Source organism: Hordeum vulgare, chromosome 2H (assembly GCF_904849725.1).
Source record: "Hordeum vulgare subsp. vulgare chromosome 2H, MorexV3_pseudomolecules_assembly, whole genome shotgun sequence".
Taxonomy (NCBI): domain Eukaryota; kingdom Viridiplantae; phylum Streptophyta; class Magnoliopsida; order Poales; family Poaceae; genus Hordeum; species Hordeum vulgare.
In genome coordinates, this window is record NC_058519.1 from 443,642,602 (window position 1) to 443,661,081 (window position 18,480).

An 18,480-nucleotide genomic window follows, 5' to 3' on the forward strand; every position below is an offset into this window, starting at 1 on the left:
AAAGAGACAGTAAAAATAGGATTTTATTTACCCTATATAGCAAGCACGATGAACAGAGGTAGCAACAGTTGATGCTCTTTGGTGCGAGTCAACTGCGCCCTACCTTGGCGGTAGAAGACGGCTACAGCGGCGGCGGATGAAGATGTTCCGCTTCCGGCGTGAGCTCGGCGACGGAGAGGTCGAGGCAGTGAAGCTTTTCATCACCGGCGATGAGATTTCTAGTGGCGGCGCTAGGTTTTGCTTGTGGCGGAGAGAAGGTCGAGAGAGAGAACGAAGAGTACGGACAGAAGGGGTAATGCCATATTTATAGCTCAGGTGAAAATTGTCCGGTCGATTCTTTCGGACCGAACTGCCCTTGCCTATTCGTCTCTGCACGACACGTGTAGCCAGAGTTTAAAGCAGTGGAGATCGTGCTTATTTATCGTGGGTAGTGGGGTTCAGTTACTGTGTAGCAATATAAAAATCAATTTTGAGGATTTGAGGATTTTGTTGCAAAATCATCAGCTGACAAGGACGCAGTGAGGATTTTGAACAAGGTTTCAAGTATAACGCATATGAAGAATTGAATAGACTGGGTGACTAAAGCATAAGGGGGAAGTAGGGTCCGATCACATTCACTTAGATGAAATATCAAATTGAAGAAATAGCTATAAGTGAATGATGTTGAGGACTTTGAAATCACAGTCTATATATATATATATATATATATATATATATATATATATATATATATATATATATAGGCAAATGTAAATCATCAAGTGTTTTGAAGATTTTGACTAACTTGAGGATTTTGTGACAAAGCGTCAGGTTGATGAATTTCAGCTTTGAAGAAAAACAAGTTTGAAGAAAAACAACTTTGAAGAAAAACAACTTTGAGGAATTTCAAAGTTGGGTGGTGGCGTGAACCACCATATAAGAATGATGATTTCAGGTGCCGCGTACAATTGTCGTAAGGCCCTGAGAATCACATTCTTCATTGATTTCCTCACACTAAGAGTGATATTCTTCATTGATTGAAGAAAATCGATTCTTCATGTGTTGCACATCTAAGTCATCAATTTTTCATAAGTGTTAGGATGTGTGCATGTTTTTACAAAACATTTGAAGATTCTAAGATATGTAGCTCACACCGCAACTTGCAAAACTTTTTTCTCATCCTAGGGCTTAGTGAAAATATCTGCTAGTTGGTCGTCAGTCTTCACATGGTCCATGAGAATATTGCTCTTGAGGACATGGTCCCGAAGAAAATGATGAGGAATCTGGATGTGCTTAGTCTTCGAATGGTGTACTCGGTTGTATGCAATCTCGATTGCACTCTCATTGTCGCAGTAGAGAGGCACATTCTTCATGTTAATGCCGTAGTCCTTGAGGGTTTGCTTCATCCACAAAAATTGAGCACATCATGATCCAGCAGCAATGTACTCAACTTCTGCAGTGGAGAGAGAAATGTAGTTCTGCTTCTTTGAGGACGAGCAAACTAATGATCTTCCGAGGACATGACAAGTGCCAGAAGTTGACATGCGATCCACACGGTCACCAGCCTAGTCAAAATCATGATACCCCACAAGATGAAGATTAGAGCCCTTGGGGTACCATAATCCTACTGTTGGTGTGTGAGCTAAGTATCGAAGAATATGCTTCACAGCCTTATGGTGTGATTCCTTTGATTTTGCTTGAAAACGTGCTCACATGCAAACACTTAGCATTATATCTGGCCTAGATGCACACAAATACATTAAAGAGCCAATCTTGGAGCGATATACCTGCTGATCGAATTCTTTACCATTTTCGTCAGTGCATATGTGGCTGTTGGTAGGCATGGGAGTCTTGGCGCCTTTGCATTCATGCATGTCGAATTTCCTCAGAACATCTGATAAATGGTTTTCAGCAAGGTAATAACTGCAAGCACTAAAAGTAGCGGTAACAAGTGATGGTGTAGTGAGGTGAAACATGGCAAGTGAAAAGTAACAAGTAACAAGTAGTAGCAATGGTGCATCAAGTGGCCCAATCCCTTTTGTAGCAAGGGACAAGCCTGAACAAAGTCTTATAGGAGGAAAAACGCTGCCGAGGACACACGGGAATTTCTGCCATGCTAGTTTCATCATGTTCATGTGATTCGCGTTCGTTACTTTGATAGTTTAACATGTGGGTGAACCGGAGCTTGGGTACTGCCCTTACTTGGACAAGCATCCCACTTATGATTAACCTCTCTCGCAAGCATCCGCAACTACAAAAGAAGAATTAAGACAACGTCTATCCATAGCATTAAACTAGTGGATCCAAATCAGCCCCTCACGAAGCAACGCATAGACTGGGGTTTAAGCTTCTGTCACTCCAGCAACCCATCATCTACTTACTACTCCCCAATGCCTTCCTCTAGGCCCAAGTATGGTGAAGTGTTATGTAGTCGACGTTCACATAACACAACTATAGGAAAAGACAACATACATCATATCAAAATACCGAACGGATATCAAATTCACATGACTATTATCAGCATGACTTATCCCATGTCCTTAGGAACAAAAGTAACTACTCACAAAGCATAATCATAATCATGATCAGAGGTGTAATGAATAGCATCAAGGATCTGAACATAAACTCTTCCACCAAGTAATCCAACTAGCATCAACTACAAAGAGTAATCAACACTACTAGTAACCTTACAAGTACCAACCGGAGTCGTGAGACGGAGATTGGTTACAAGAGATGAACTAGGGATTGGAGAGGAGATGGTGCCGATGAAGATGTTGATGAAAATGCCTCCCCTCCGACGAGAGGAGTGTTGGTGATGACGATGGCGATGATTTCCCCCTCCGGGAGGGAAGTTTCCCCGGCAGGATCGTCCTGCCGGAGCTCTAGATTGGATCTGCTCAAGTCCCGCCTCGTGGCGGCGGCGAAACCACGAAAATGCTCCCGAATGATTTTTTCTGGAAAGAAACCCTTCATATAGCAAAAGAGGGGGGCCAGTGGGCCGTCAGGGAGCCCACAAGCTTGCCATCCGCCACCAGGGGGGTGGCGGTTGCAGGGCTTGTGGCGCCCTGGTAGCCCCCCTCTGGTACTTCTTTAGCCCAGTATTTTTTATATAATCCCAAAAAATTCCACATAACTTTTCAGGGCATTTGGAGATGTGCAGAATAGTGGACTAAGATTTGCTCCTTTTCCAGTCCAGAATTCCAGTTGCCTGAATTCTCCCTCTTCAAATAAACCTTGCAAAATAAGAGAGAAAAGGCATAAATATGGTACCACAAAGTAATATAACAGCCCATAAAGCAATAAATATCAACATGAAAGCATGATGCAAAATGGATGTATCAACTCCCCCAAGCTTAGACCTCGCTTGTCCTCAAGCAAAAAACAAGTTCCATAAACATGTCCACATGTTGAGGGACGAAGGTGTCGATAAAACATAATACGGACATGAGGGCATCATGATCACACATAGAACATCAATTCGTCATAAAGATTCTTATGGGAAAGTAACAATTCCTTCAAAAAGCAAAGCATGAATCAAAAACCTTACCGAGAAATAACCAACAACAGTCCATAGTCATTGAAGCAATTGCAATTTATCATAACATCAGACAGAGTCAAATAAGAGCTTGTAAGGCAAACCCACATACTCAATCATCTCTTTTGTTTTCCACAATTGTTACAACTCACGTGGTACTCATGGTGTCAAAGTTTCAGCTGGACACAGAGGAAGATAGGGGCTTATAGTTTTGCCTCCCAACGGTTTACCTCAATGGTAAAGTCAACAAAATAAAGCATAAGTACTCAACTCCAATTTTATATATGAATATAGATCTTTCCCAAGCATGTGACGGTAGCTAAGACAAAGGCAAAAATAGGGAATTGGTGAAGAGCACCATGACTCTTACAAGGGCAAAAAGTAAAGGTACAAGAAAGGCCCTTCGCAGAGGGAAGCAGAGGTTGTCATGCGCTTTTGATGTTTGAATGCGTGTCCTCTTAGTGCGGAGGAACGTCAATTTATATTGCCTCCTGTGATAAAGAACTTTATTATGCAGTCTGTCGCTTTTATGTCTTCTCCATCACAGGTTCGTACAAAGCTTATTTTCCACACACTAATAGATCATACATATTAGAGAGCAATTTTTATTGCTTGCACCGATGACAACTTACTTGAAGGATCTTATTCAATCCATAGGTAGGTATGGTGGACTCTCATGGCTAAACTGGGTTGGAGGTTTATGGATGCACAAGTAGTATCTCTACTTGGTGCGGGAGTTTTGGCTAATATGAGGTGGAAGCAATCGTCACATGCTAAGGGGTCTCTAATCATATAACATTGTTTGGAACCAAGCAAACACAATTCATTATGTTGTCTTCCTTGTCCAACATCTACTCCTAAGCATGTAATAGTTTGGTGAGTGCTCACAATTGTAAAAAGTGTCTAAGATGATATATTTATATGTGAACCTCTCTTTACTTACTACTTCTTATTAATTGCAACAATGACTGAGGTCTATGTTGATTTATTCTCAATAAGTTTCAATCATCATACGTGTCATATGTGAAGTTATCACTTTCCATAAGATCGTCTCATGATCTTTCATGCTATCATTCTTTTCATACTTTTGATCATGGCACAAAACAAAGCCCTTGACTAAGATACTCATTATTATATAGCTCGTAAGCTCGAATACATCGGGGGAGAGACAAAAGCAAAAGACTCAAACTAAACACTAAAGACTTATTCCTCTAAGAGAAGAAATAAAAACTGAAAAGGAAAGAACTAAAACAAAGGTAAAAGCAAAAGATATAAAGGTGATACGATACCAGGGCAACTCCCCCAAGCTTGGCAGAAGCCAAGGGGATTGCCCATACCAATGCTTAGTTGTCTTCCTTTGGTTGTGATGGTGGTGGAGTTGTTGCCTTTGATTCCAAGAGAGCTATCAATCTTTGATTTATACCTTTGAGATCTGTGACATGGTTTTCCAGCAAGACAACTTCACGAGAAAGGGAAATATTGCGAGCACGAGTTGTTTCGCAAAACCTCAAGAGTACAATCAAGGATGGAGACAGCATGTGGAGGAAGGGTTGGAGAAAATCAACTCCTTCAACGTCTTCAATGTTGAACATAGGTTGAACTTCCTCCCTAGCTTGGGTTTTCTCCTTAGCTTGGTCCCTGGCTTCCGTGACTTCTACTCTTTTCAGATCAGCATCTACTTCTTCATGAACTTGGTGAAGATCATTCTCCCCAATAGATTCCTGAGACATCTTTGTTCTAAATCTGCGGTAGACAACAAGCTCGCAACGAAAACAGAGGAAAACTGCGCGATACGGAGATCAAAACCTTCCGGCGAATATATATTGATTTTTTATGTACTAGAAGGAGTGCTCCGCAAGAAAACGAAGTTCGGGAGGCACACGAGGTGCCCACAAGCTCTCCCTCCGCCACCAGGGGGTAGGTGGCGGTTTCCAAGCTTGTGGCTGCCTCGTGCGCTCTCTGGACTACTTTTTATTTTTCTAATTTTTCAAAAGTTCCAAAACGTAGGAAATTTCCTATTGGAAAAGCATCGGAGTCCAATTTCTTACCGAAACAGATACCTCTTCGTTTTCAGGGTCTGAAACAGGCTGATAAACATCCCTTATGTACTCCTCTGGAGTTATGACATTGATGATATTGGTCTCAACATTTATGGGAGTACCGGAGATGTAATGCTTGATTCTTTGCCCATTTACCACTCTAGGAAAATTTCCTTCCGTGTTATTGATTTTGATGGCACCGGAACGATATACTTCCTCGATAACATAAGGACCTTCCCATTTAGAGAGAAGCTTGCCTGCGAAGAATCTTAAACGAGAATTGTATAGCAGGACATAATCACCTACATTGAACTCTCGTTTCTGTATTCATTTGTCGTGCCATCTCTTAACCTTTTCCTTGAACAACTTGACATTCTCATATTCCTGGGCCCTCCATTCATCTAATGAGATGATATCAAACTACCGCTTCTCACCGGCAAGTTTGAAATCGAAGTTGAGCTCTTTGATTGCCCAATAAGCTTTGTGTTCCATCTCAAGAGGTAAATGACAGTCCTTACCGTAAACCATTTTATACGGCGACATGCCCATGGGATTCTTATAAGCAGTCCTATAAGCCCATAGCGCATCGTCAAGTTTGCTAGACCAATTCTTTCGAGATCTATTGACGGCCTTTTGTAGGATCAATTTGATCTCCCTATTACTCAACTCCACTTGACCACTAGACTGAGGATGATAAGGAGATGCAACTCTATGGTTGACATCATACTTAGCGAGCATCTTGCGGAAAACTCCATGAATGAAGTGTGAACCGCCATCAGTCATCAAATACCTAGGGACTCCAAATCTTTGGAAAATGACTTCTTTAAGCATCTTAATAGAGGTGTGGTGATCAACATTTTTAGTGGGAATAGCAACTAAGATGTGAGTGTACCCATTGGAACTCGAGAAGAGTCCCATATAATCAAAGCCCCAGACATCAAATGGTTCAATGACAAGTGAATAGTTCATAGGCATTTCCTGACGCTTACTTATGTTCCCTATTCTTTGGCATTCGTCACAAGACAAGACAAACTTACGGGCATCCTTGAAGAGAGTGGGCTAATAGAAACCTGATTGCAATACCTTATGGGCAGTTCTATCTCCAGCGTGGTGTCCTCCGTAGGCTTCGGAATGATAATTCTGCAAGATCTGTCCCTGTTCATGTTCAGGCACACAACGTCTAATAACACCATCTACTCCTTCCTTATAAAGGTGATGATCATCCCAAAAGTAGTGTCTCAAATCAAAGAAGAATTTCTTCTTTTGCTGATAGGTGAAACTGGGTGGTATGTATTTGGCTACGATATAACTTGCATAATCAGCATACCACGATGCACTATGTGAAGTGCGGATGACACTTAATTGCTCATCAGGAAAGCTGTCATCAATAGGTCGTGGGTCATCAAGGACATTCTCTAGCCTAGACAAGTTATCTGCTACAGGGTTATCAGCACCCTTTCGGTCAACGACGTGCAAATCAAATTCCTGTAGCAGGAGAACCCATATGATCAGCCTAGGCTTAGTGTATTTCTTCTCCATAAGGTACTTAATAGCAGCATGATCACAGTGAATAGTGACTTTGGAGTCAACTATATAAGATCTAAACTTTTCACATGCAAACATGACTGCTAAAAATTCCTTCTCCGTAGTGGCATAGTTTCTTTGGGTACAGTCTAGATTTTACTAGCGTAGTGAATAACATTCAACTTCTTGTCAACTCTTTGTCCTAGAACAGCACCAACAGCATAATCACTAGCATCGCACATGATTTCAAAGGTAAGTTCCAGTCAGGTGGTTGAACAATAGGTGCAGTTATCAAAGCCTTCTTAAGTATTTCGAAAGCTTCCTGACAATCCTCATCAAAAACAAAAGGAACATACTTCTGCAATAGGTTGGTAAGAGGCCTAGAAATCTTAGGGAAGTGTTTAATGAACCTTCTACCGAAACCAACATGACCTAGGAAACTTCATATACCTCTGATATCTATGGAGCAAGGCATTTTCTCAATTGCATCAACCTTAGCCTTATCAACTTCAATGCCTCTTTCAGAAATTTTGTGTCCTAAGACGATACCTTCATTAACCATAAAGTGGCACTTCTCCCAATTCAAGACGAGGTTGGTATCTTCGCATCTCTATAAGATTCGATCAAGGTTGCTGAGGCAATCATCAAAGGAAGACCCGTAAACGGAGAAGTCATCCATGAAAACCTCGACAATCTTTTCACAAAAGTCAGAGAATATAGCCATCATACATCTTTGAAATGTGGTAGGTGCATTGCATAAGCCAAAAGGCATACGTCTATAAGCAAAGGTACCGAAGGGGCAGGTGAAAGTGGTTTTCTCCTGATCAGATTGTGCAACAGGTATTTGCGAGAAACCTGAATAACCGTCTAGAAAGCAGAAGTGTGTGTGTTTTGATAGCCTTTCTAGCATTTGGTTGATAAACGACAAAGGAGAATGATCTTTCCTGGTTGCCTTGTTCAGTTTCCGGAAGTCTATCACCATCCTATAGCCAGTAATAATCCTTTGTGGGATTAGTTCATCCTTATCATTAGGAACGACGATGATACCTCCCTTCTTAGGTACGCAATGTACTAGACTTACCCAATCACTATGAGAACAGTATAAATGATTCCTGCTTCCAGAAGCTTTAATATTTATTTTCTAACGACCTCTTTCATCTTAGGATTTAATCTCCTTTGGTGATGAGCAACTAGTTTAAAGTCAAGATCGGTTTTAATCTTGTGCTGACATAGAGTGGGACTAATACCCTTAAGATCATCAAGAGTATATCCAATAAAAGCACGGTGCTTCCTCAGAGTTTTTAGTAACTTCTTCTCTTCGTGCTCTGAGAGGAGAGCACTAATAATAACGGGATATATCTCCTTATTATCAAGATAGGCATACTTAAGAGTATTAGGCAACTGTTTAAGCTCGAACACAGGATCACCCTTCGGTGGGGGAGGATCCCCAAGCAGTTCAAGGGGCAGATTATTCTTGAGAATAGGATATTGTTCTAAGACAATTTTATCTATCTCATCTCTCTCCTCCATATGCATATCATTTTCATGTCAAGCAGATATTGCTCTAAAGGATCCGTAGGAGGTACGGCAATAGAGGCAAGAGCAATAATTTCATCCCTACCAGACGACTCTTTTTCATGGGGTTGTCTTCCAAACTTGGAGAAGTTAAATTCATGAGACACACCCTCGAAACTAACAGTGACAGTCTGCTTAATGCAATCAATGTGAGCATTGACAGTGTTGAGAAAGGGTCTACCAAATATGATGGAACAAAAGCTATCTTGTGCAGTACCAAGGATGAGGAAATCAGTAGGATACTTCGTCTTACCACACAAGACTTCTACATCTCTCACAATTCCCAGAGGGCAGATAGTGTCTCTATTAGCTAGCGTAATAGTGACATCAATGGGTTCTAACTCAACAGGTGCAATCTCATCTTTGATTTCATCATATAGAGAATGGGGTATTGCACTAACACTAGCTCCCATATCACATAAACCATGGTAACAGTGATCTCCTATCTTGACAGAAACAACGGGCAGGCCAACTACAGGTCTGTATTTATCTTTCGCGTGAGGTTTAAGAATTCTAGCGGAGTCCTCACAGAATTTGATAACATGCCCGTCTACGTCTTCGGCTAAGAGATCTTTGATAATAGCAACACTAGGTTCAACTCTAATCTCCTCAAGGGGTGCAAGTGGTCTAATGTAACCCATACGTATTATAGTTGGAGCTTTAGAATAATCCTTTATCCTAGCAGGGTATGGTGGTTTCTCAGTGTAAGGACAAGGAACAACAGGATCACTAAAAGAAATGCCTTTCTCCTCAAATAGATTGGTTTTGACTATGTTTCTTTCTACAGGAGGATGATACTTAAACCACTTCTCTTTGGGAAGATCAACATGAGCAGGAAAAGATTCACATAGCGAAGCTACTATCTCAGAGTCAAGTCCACATACTTAGCGCTAAAATCTCTAGAAGTGTTTGTCTCAACAAAATATTTAACGCAATCAAACTAGAAATTCATACATGACTCCTTACCTTCCTCCAGCTCCCAATCTTCAGAGTTACGTTTGATTCTCTCCAATAAATTCCACTTGTGGTCAATATCCTTCTTCATAAAAGAACCGGTACAAGAAGTGTCAAGCATGGTACGATCTTCATGAGAAAGCCGAGCATAAAAGTTTTGAGTGATAATTTCTCTAGAGAGCTCATGATTGGGGCATGAATATAGCACTGATTTAAGCCTCCCCCAAGCTTGAGCTATGCTTTCCCTGTCACGAGGCCAAAAGTTATAAATAAATTTCCGATCACGATGTACTAAATGCATAGGATAAAACTTTTGATGAAATTCCAATTTCAACCGATTGTAGCCCCATGATCCAGTATCATCACATAGCCTATACCATGTCAACGCCTTATCCTTCAAAGATAAAGGAAAGACTTTCTTATTTACCTCATCCTCGGGCAAACCTACAAGCTTAAATAAACCACAAACTTCATCTACATAGATCAGATGCAAGTCTCGATGTGAAGACCCATCTCCTGTGAAAGGATTAGCCAGCAGTTTCTCAAGCATACCTGAAGGAATTTCATAAAAGATATTTTCAGTAGGTACCTCAGGTTGAGGAACAACTGCTGGTGCTTCCATTCGTGGTGAAGATACCCCGAACAAACTCCTCAAAGGAACAGTTTCCATAATGTAAAGTGACAATAAATTTCAGCACAGTATAAAAATGTTTCCTTACCAATTTCCACTTACCAAAGGCGCTTCACTCCCCGGCAACGGCGCCAGAAAAGAGTCTTGATGACCCACAAGTATAGGGAATCAATTGTAGTCCTTTCGATAAGTAAGAGTGTCGAACCCAATGAGGAGTAGAAGGATCTGATAAACGGTTTTCAGCAAGGTAATAACTGCAAGCACTGAAAGTAGAGGTAACAAGTGATGGTGTAGTGAGGTGAAACGTAGCAAGCGAAAAGTAACAAGTAACAAGTAACAATTAGTAGCAATGGTGCAGCAAGTGTCCCAATCCCTTTTGTAGCAAGGGACAAGCCTGAACAAAGTCTTATAGGAGGAAAAACGCTCCCGAGGACACACGGGAATTTCTGTCATGCTAGTTTCATCATGTTCATGTGATTGGCGTTTGTTACTTTGGTAGTTTAATATGTGGGTGGACCAGCGCTTGGGTACTGCCTTCACTTGGATAAGCATCCCACTTATGATTGACCTCTCTCGCAAGAATCCGCAACTACAAAAGAAGAATTAAGACAACGTCTATCCATAGCATTAAACTAGTGGATCCAAATCAGCCCCTCACGAAGCAACACATAGTCTGGGGTTTAAGCTTCTGTCACTCCAGCAACCCATTATCTACTTACTACTCCCCAATGCCTTCCTCTAGGCCCAAGTATGGTGAAGTGTTATGTAGTCGACGTTCACATAACACCACTAGAGGAAAAGACAACATACAACATATCAAAAATACCGGACGGATATCAAATTCACATGACTATTATTAGCATGACTTATCCCATGTCCTCAGGAACAAAAGTAACTACTCACCAAGCATAATCATAATCATGATCAGAGGTGTAATGAATAGCATCAAGGATCTGAACATAAACTCTTCCACCAAGTAATCCAACTAGCATCAACTACAAAGAGTAATCAACACTACTAGTAACCTTACAAGTACCAATCGGAGTACTGAGACGGATATTGGTTACAAGAGATGAACTAGGGATTGGAGAGGAGATGGTGCTGATGAAGATGTTGATGAAGATGCCTCCCCTCCGATGAGAGGAGTGTTGGTGATGACGATGGCGACGATTTCCCCCTCCGGGAGGGAAGTTTCCCCGGCAGGATTGTCCTGTCGGAGCTCTAGATTGGATCTGCTCAAGTTCCGGCTCGTGGCGGTGGCGAAACCACGAAAAAGCTCCCGATTTATTTTTTCTAGAACGAAACCCTTCATATAGCAAAATAGGGGGCCAGTGGGCCGTCAGGGAGCCCACAAGCTTGCCATCCGCCACTAGGGGGGTGGCGGTGGCAGGGTTTATGGCGCCCTGGTAGCCCCCCTCTGGTACTTCTTTAGCCTAGTATTTTTTATATAATCCCAAAACATTCCACGTAACTTTTCAGGGCATTTGGAGATCTGCAGAATAGTGGACTAAGATTTGCTCCTTTTCCAGTCCAGAATTCCAGCTGCCTGAATTCTCCCTCTTCAAATAAACCTTGCAAAATAAGAGAGAAAAGGCATAAATATGGTACCAAAAAGTAATATAACATCCCATAAAGCAATAAATATCAACATGAAAGCATGATGCAAAATGGACGTATCAACATCCTTGAGGTATTTATCTTGTGATATGAAGATCCCATTGCGTTGTTGACGAATTTGAAGACCTAAGAAGAATTTCAGCTCCCCATCATGGACATGTGATATTCTTCACTCATCATGTAAGCAAATTCATCACTATAACGTTTGTTAGTACAACCAAATATGATGTCATCGACATATATTTGACACACAAATAGTTCATTGTCATAGGACTTTGTGAAAAGAGTTGGATCGAGTGAACCAGGTTTGAAGCCTTTCTTCATGAGGAATTCCTTCAATGTATCATACCATGCCGGAGGGGCTTGCTTGAGGCCATAGAATGCCTTTTTGAGTCTGAAGACTTTGTCTGGATTCTTTGGATCCTCAAAACCTGGGGGTTGAGCAACATATACTTCTTCCTCAAGCTTACCATTAAGGAATGCACTTTTCACATCCATTTGATATAAGATAATTTTATGATGATTAGCATAAGCAAGTATATTCGAATAGTTTCAAGTCTAGCAACAGGTGCAAAAGTTTCATCAAAATCAATTCCTTCAACCTGTGTTTAGCCTTGGGCTACAAGTCGTGCCTTATTCTTCACCACTTGACCATCCTCATCTTGCTTGTTTCATAAAATCTACTGGGTGACGATGATATTGTGCTTGCGAGGATCTGGTCGTTTGACGAGCTCCCATACGTCATTCAGCTTGAATTGAAGAAGTTCGTCTTCCATGGCTTGAATCAACTCAGGTTCCATGAAAGCCTCAGCAAGTTTTGAAGGTTCTGTGATAGACACAAAAGAGGAATGCCCACAAAAGTTAACTAAGTGTGAAGATTTTGAGCGAGTGAGAGGACCTGGCGCATTGATGTCATCGAGGATTTTGTCAAGTTCTACTTCATTTGCAATCCTCGGATGAGCTGGTTGAGGATCTCATGTGGGCTGAGGAATTGGTTCTGGAGCAATTTCCTCAGGAGCATCTTCTTGATTTTCATCAGTGCTGGGAGTGATTTCTTCAGCAATTTCCTCAGTAGGAACAATGTCTTCGGTAGTTTTGAGCTTTATTGCTTCCTAAGGAGATAGCTTATCTAGATCAGGAGGCAATTGCTCTCTTTGTGAGCCATTAGTTTCATCAAATCGCACATCCACAGTTTCAACAACCTTGTTGTGATAGGTGTTGAAGACTCTGTAGGTGTGCGAGTCCTTTCCGTAACCAAGCATAAAACCCTCATGTGCCTTAGGTGCAAACTTTGAGCTATGGTGAGGATCTCTAATCTAGCATTTTGCCCCGAAGACTTTGAAATAACTTACATTGGGTTTCTTGTCAGTTAGGAATTCATATGAGGTTTTCTTTAGGAATTTGTGAAGATATACCCTGTTGATGATATGGGAAGCAATGTTGATTGCTTCAGGCCAGAAACGACGAGGAGTCTGATATTCTTCAAGCATGGTTCATGCCATTTCAACCACAGTCCTGTTCTTTCTTTCAATGACGCCATTCTACTGAGGAGTATAAGGAGCAGACAATTCCTGAGTAATACCAAGTTCATCAAGATAATCATCAAGACCAGTGTTTTTGAATTATGTTCCATTATCACTCCTGATGTGTTTGATCTTAACGCCGAAGTTCGTTAAGGCCCTTGAGGAAAATCGTTTGAAGACTTCCTGCACTTCAGTTTTATACAGAATGATATGCACCCAAGTATATCTAGAGTAATCATCAACTATAACAAAGCCGTATAGAGATGCTGAATTTGTTAGAGTGTCATAATGAGTTGGTCCAAATAAATCCATGTGAAGCAATTCAAATGAACGAGTAGTAGTCATGATAGTGTTCAAGGGGTGTTTGGATCTGGTCTTTTTTCCACACTCACAATCACCGCAGAGGTGGTCCTTGAGGAATTTCACTGATTTGATGCCAATGACATGCTTCTTCTTCCCCAGCATGTGCAAATTCCTCATGGCTGCATGACCAAGTTTTTGCTAGCAAGCATGTGGCTGGTTGAGGACCTGTAGAGAAATCAACAATGTACGAATCCCCTCTTCTAACACCTTCGAATACTTTGGATCTGTCAGATTCCATGATGACAACACATCTATATTTTCCAAAGATGACAACCATATCAAGATCACAAAGCATTGAGACTGGCATGAGGTTAAACCCAAGGGATTCAATAAGCATCACTTTGTCCATGTGCCTGTCCTTGGAAATAGCCACTTTGCCAAGTCCCAATACCTTTGTTTTACCTTTGTCAGCACAAGTGATTTGCTTCAGGGGTGATGGAGTTAGTGTCATATTAATCAGCAAGCTTTTGTCACCAGTCATGTGGTGTGTGCAGCCACTATCAAGAACCCACTCAGTACTCTTGGGTTTGTCATCCTTTGAACCTTTTTCCATGAAGCAATAGGTTGGAGGGAAGTCATCAGCATAGTTATCAGTGTGGATGTCATTGTCGTTTTCTTCAAGGTTGAAGATTTACTTACTGACGAATCTGGTAGCTAGTGCAAGACTAGCCTGTCCAGATTCTGATTCTTCTTCAGAACCCTCCTCTTCATCACATTCCTCTGATTCTGCCTCAGAATCCATTTCCTTGCCAATAAGTGCCCGAGCCTTTCTAAAACTTGTCTTCTTGTGCGATGAGGACTTTAAGGATGAGGATTTTGAAGAATTCTTCTTTTTCTTCGAGTCATCAGAACTTTCATCCTTGTATTTCTTCTTCTTTGGTTCCTTCACCCAACGAGGACAATCAGCAATGTAGTGACCTGATTTCTTGCATTTGTGGCAGGTTCTTTTCTTGTAGTCCTCAGATGAAGATTTTGATTTCCTCATATCTCTTCTTGAAGATTTACCAAACTGGCCACATCTTGTAATCTTCTGGAATTTCCTCACGAGCATTGCAAGCTCCTGTCCAAGTTCTTCAGGATCAGCAATGCTGCAATCCGAGTCTTCTTATTCAGATGAGGAAATTACTTTGGCCTTCAGTGCACGAGGTCTAGAATAGCTTGGTCCATATAGATCTATCTTTTCTTCTAGAATAGCTTGGTCCATATAGATCATTGTCAATAGCTTGTAGATGCATCCGCATCTTGGTCTTCCAGAAGGGAAAGTCCTTTCCTTCGAAAGTAGGACATCCTGCAATAACCTTGATCATGCCTGCAGTCGACATAACTAAAACTCGAGGTGGTTAAACCAAAATCACACAGAACAAGGGAGTACCTTGCTCTGATACCAATTGAAAGAGCGTTATATCAACTAGAGGGGGGGGGTGAATAGGAGATTTTTAGAATTTCATCACTCAGGAAATTCCTTTTTAGGACATTCCTCACTGATGACTAACTTGCAGCGGAAACAACAAAGGATCAGGAGTGCAAAGTATCACTACGTCAGTTTTCAAGATGAGGAATATGAAAAACAGTTTGCACAGTATGCAGGCATAGAGAAAATAGGTGAGGATTGACTCACGTGAAGAATTAGAGGTTGACGAATTTCATAGAAAGTCTTCAGGAAATTCTTCAAACAGTGACAATGAAAATCTTCAACATACAATATTGAGGAATTTAAAGAGTTGAAGAAATAGAACCCGTATCACAGTGAACATATTGGTTGATGACCCAGTGCCAACTGCTGTGACAGTCGTACATCTGGTTTGGAGGGGCTTGGTATTGAAACCAAAAGACACACAGTCCCGGTACACACAGTCCCTACCGTATTTTCCTTGAGCTAAGGACACACAGTCCTCGCCCAACACGCGTGGTAAGTCTTCAGGGCAGACTTCCAAACCCTCACAAACTTGGTCACCTGGCGATCCACAATTGACTGCTGGATTGCTCTATACCATGACACCTAGCCGTTTGGAGGATGCACAATCCTCAAAGGTAATAGGCTTCAGTCCCACACAGGAACAAATTCTTCAGTGATGCTCAATCACTTGGTTTTCGGTTTGTGGTTTGGTGTTTGGGGTATTTCCTCACTGATGATTTACTCTCGAAAACTCTAAGGAATTTAGGTTGCTCTAAATGACAAGTGTCAGTTTCTCACGGAGCAGCCAACCAGCTAATGGTTGTGGGGGCGGCTATTTATAGCCTGGGAGCATCCCGACATGATTTGACATTAATGCCCTTAAATAATATGACTGTTGGTGTGGATAAGATCGGTGATGTGGCGCAAATTGCGGCAACGGTCGGGACCCTCAACTGTGAGAGTCCTCATGGCTCTCATATTCCTCACTTGAGGCTTTTGGTAGGATTAGGCTTGGGTTGAGCATCATGAGGAAATTCATTCCTAAGTGTTACCTCGACCCCTTTAACAGTACGGTGTTCCTATGACTCAAGAGTGAAGAAAATGAAATAGAAAGAATAAATCTTCACGCTTCAAAGTCTTGGAATCGTTTTTCTTCAGGATGCACCGAATTCCTCATCTTCAATATCTTGATGAGGAATATCAATTTCATCGCAATTTCTTCGCGATCAAGGTGTTCAGCAGAAGACCAATTTCTTCAACCGAAGATATACATTTTTAGGGGTCGATATTCATCGGATATTTCAAACTCCTCAGCGACTTATAGATCTTGTGGACACTCATGAACACATTAGATACTTAACCTATAAGTCTTCAAACCACCAAAATCACTAAGGGGCACTAGATGCACTTACATATATTTTGATTGCTTATAAAAAATCAAAAATACAAAAATATTTACCTTTGCTTGCTTAGCTTGTCACATTTTCTTGAAAGTTGCTATCATGTTTGAATTTAAAACTAGTGATGCCTCCACCTCTAGTGCGGAAGCCCTTGATTATCCAACTTCACCTTGTGGTAAGAATTCTAAAAGAAATTTTCATGAAGTTTCTAATCAAAACTTGATAATCTTTAGGACGACAATCCTCCTAATGAAGAGCCTATTATGCAAACTAAGAAACTCGACATAGGTAGTGGTAATATTTTTGGAAAGAGTGTGATTCAAGAGTTTTTTTGACTTGTGCGGGATCACTACCAATTATAGGAGGTTATAGTTTTGCTAGGACTACAAGTTTTGCATTTCCTATATCTTCGCTTACAGTACAATTGGAAAGACAATTTGTGCACATACATCCTTTCCTACAATGGCTAGTTGTAGAATTCTCTAATGTCCATGAAGCTTCCACCAAACATTTAGCTACTATATTTGTTTGTCAAGAGTTTAGTAATATCATGCAAGAAGCTAGATATACATTTTGTCGTCATAGGGTTAACGGTGAGTGCCCACCCATATAAGGGATTCTTTATGAGTTGGGAGAAATAAGAAAACTAAGATCCACAGACTATTTGCTTATGATGAGAATCTTTCAAAGAAGGCCATACTTAATGTCTTAGTTGCTAAGATTACTGAATAGAATGATTAGTTTGCTATACCAAATCTTGGGTTGGGTTATGAGCCTGAAATCAAATTAAGGAAATACCTCTATCGAAACTTATACAATGAGGAGGTAACTATCACTTATGAGAAACCCAAAGAAGAGCCTTGTCGGGGATATAACCCCAAGATTTAACCCGCCCTATAGGGCCGGGTCAGGCCACAAGGACAACATGAGAAGATGGGCCGGCATAATTAGTCTACAAGCCACCATGTGACCCATCACTAGAATACGGCAGCTCAAAGACGTACAAGGCAAGAGACGTCAGAGTTTTCCCTCACTTGGGAAGAAAGGTAAGGTAGATTTGTAATAGGTCACGGGCATTATTCGACCCGGACTATGTTGTAAACTTGGGGCCTCTTCCTATATATAAAGGAGAGCCCTCAAGTCAGAGAGGTGAAGTAACAAACCGTCGAGAGCTAGGTTAGCGATTCTGCACCATTGTAATTGAGATTTCCATCAATACAGACACAAAGCGGGACGTAGGCTTTTTACCTCCATTGTGGGGGCCGAACCTGGGTAAATCCACCTATCGTGTCCCAATCAACCCCTTCGAGTCACCACACCATGACAATGGCCTAACCACTAAGTCCACTCATGAGGATATCTGTCGTGACAAAACTACAACAGTTAGCGCCCATCGCGGGGGTATCACAAGGTGGAGTTGAGTTTTCGGAGGGAGCTCTTCCGGGATTCGATAGTTACCTGGCGGGTCAGATGACCAAAATTCACCGAGGCAAAATCTACATCGATGATTCCAACTGGGGTCCCGATGCCGACTCAATCGAGTACGGGTATCCGGTTCCCTTCGGTGATATTCACATCTTCATCAGTAAGATCAACGAAACAACACTCGAGCCAGACACTAGCTGCAACCTTGTTGAGCCGGCTTGCCGCAATTGGAGAAGGGTTGACCCAAGCCATGTATGGGGCAAAGGACGTCAAGTTGCCTCATCACCATGACGACAGGGACACTGGGGGCCAAAATAACAACAAGCAAAAGTGTTTTGAATCTGGGTTGGAATTTGCCGCTACTACCAACGCTCGCCCCAAAACCCATCGACGGAATGGTCGCCCTAAGGATCAATAGAGGAACATGACATTCGATTTCGAGGTCGCGCTCAAAGAGCCTTGCCGAAAGCATGGTACTAAGGAGAAGCCAACCAAACATGCATGGGAGGACTGTTATAT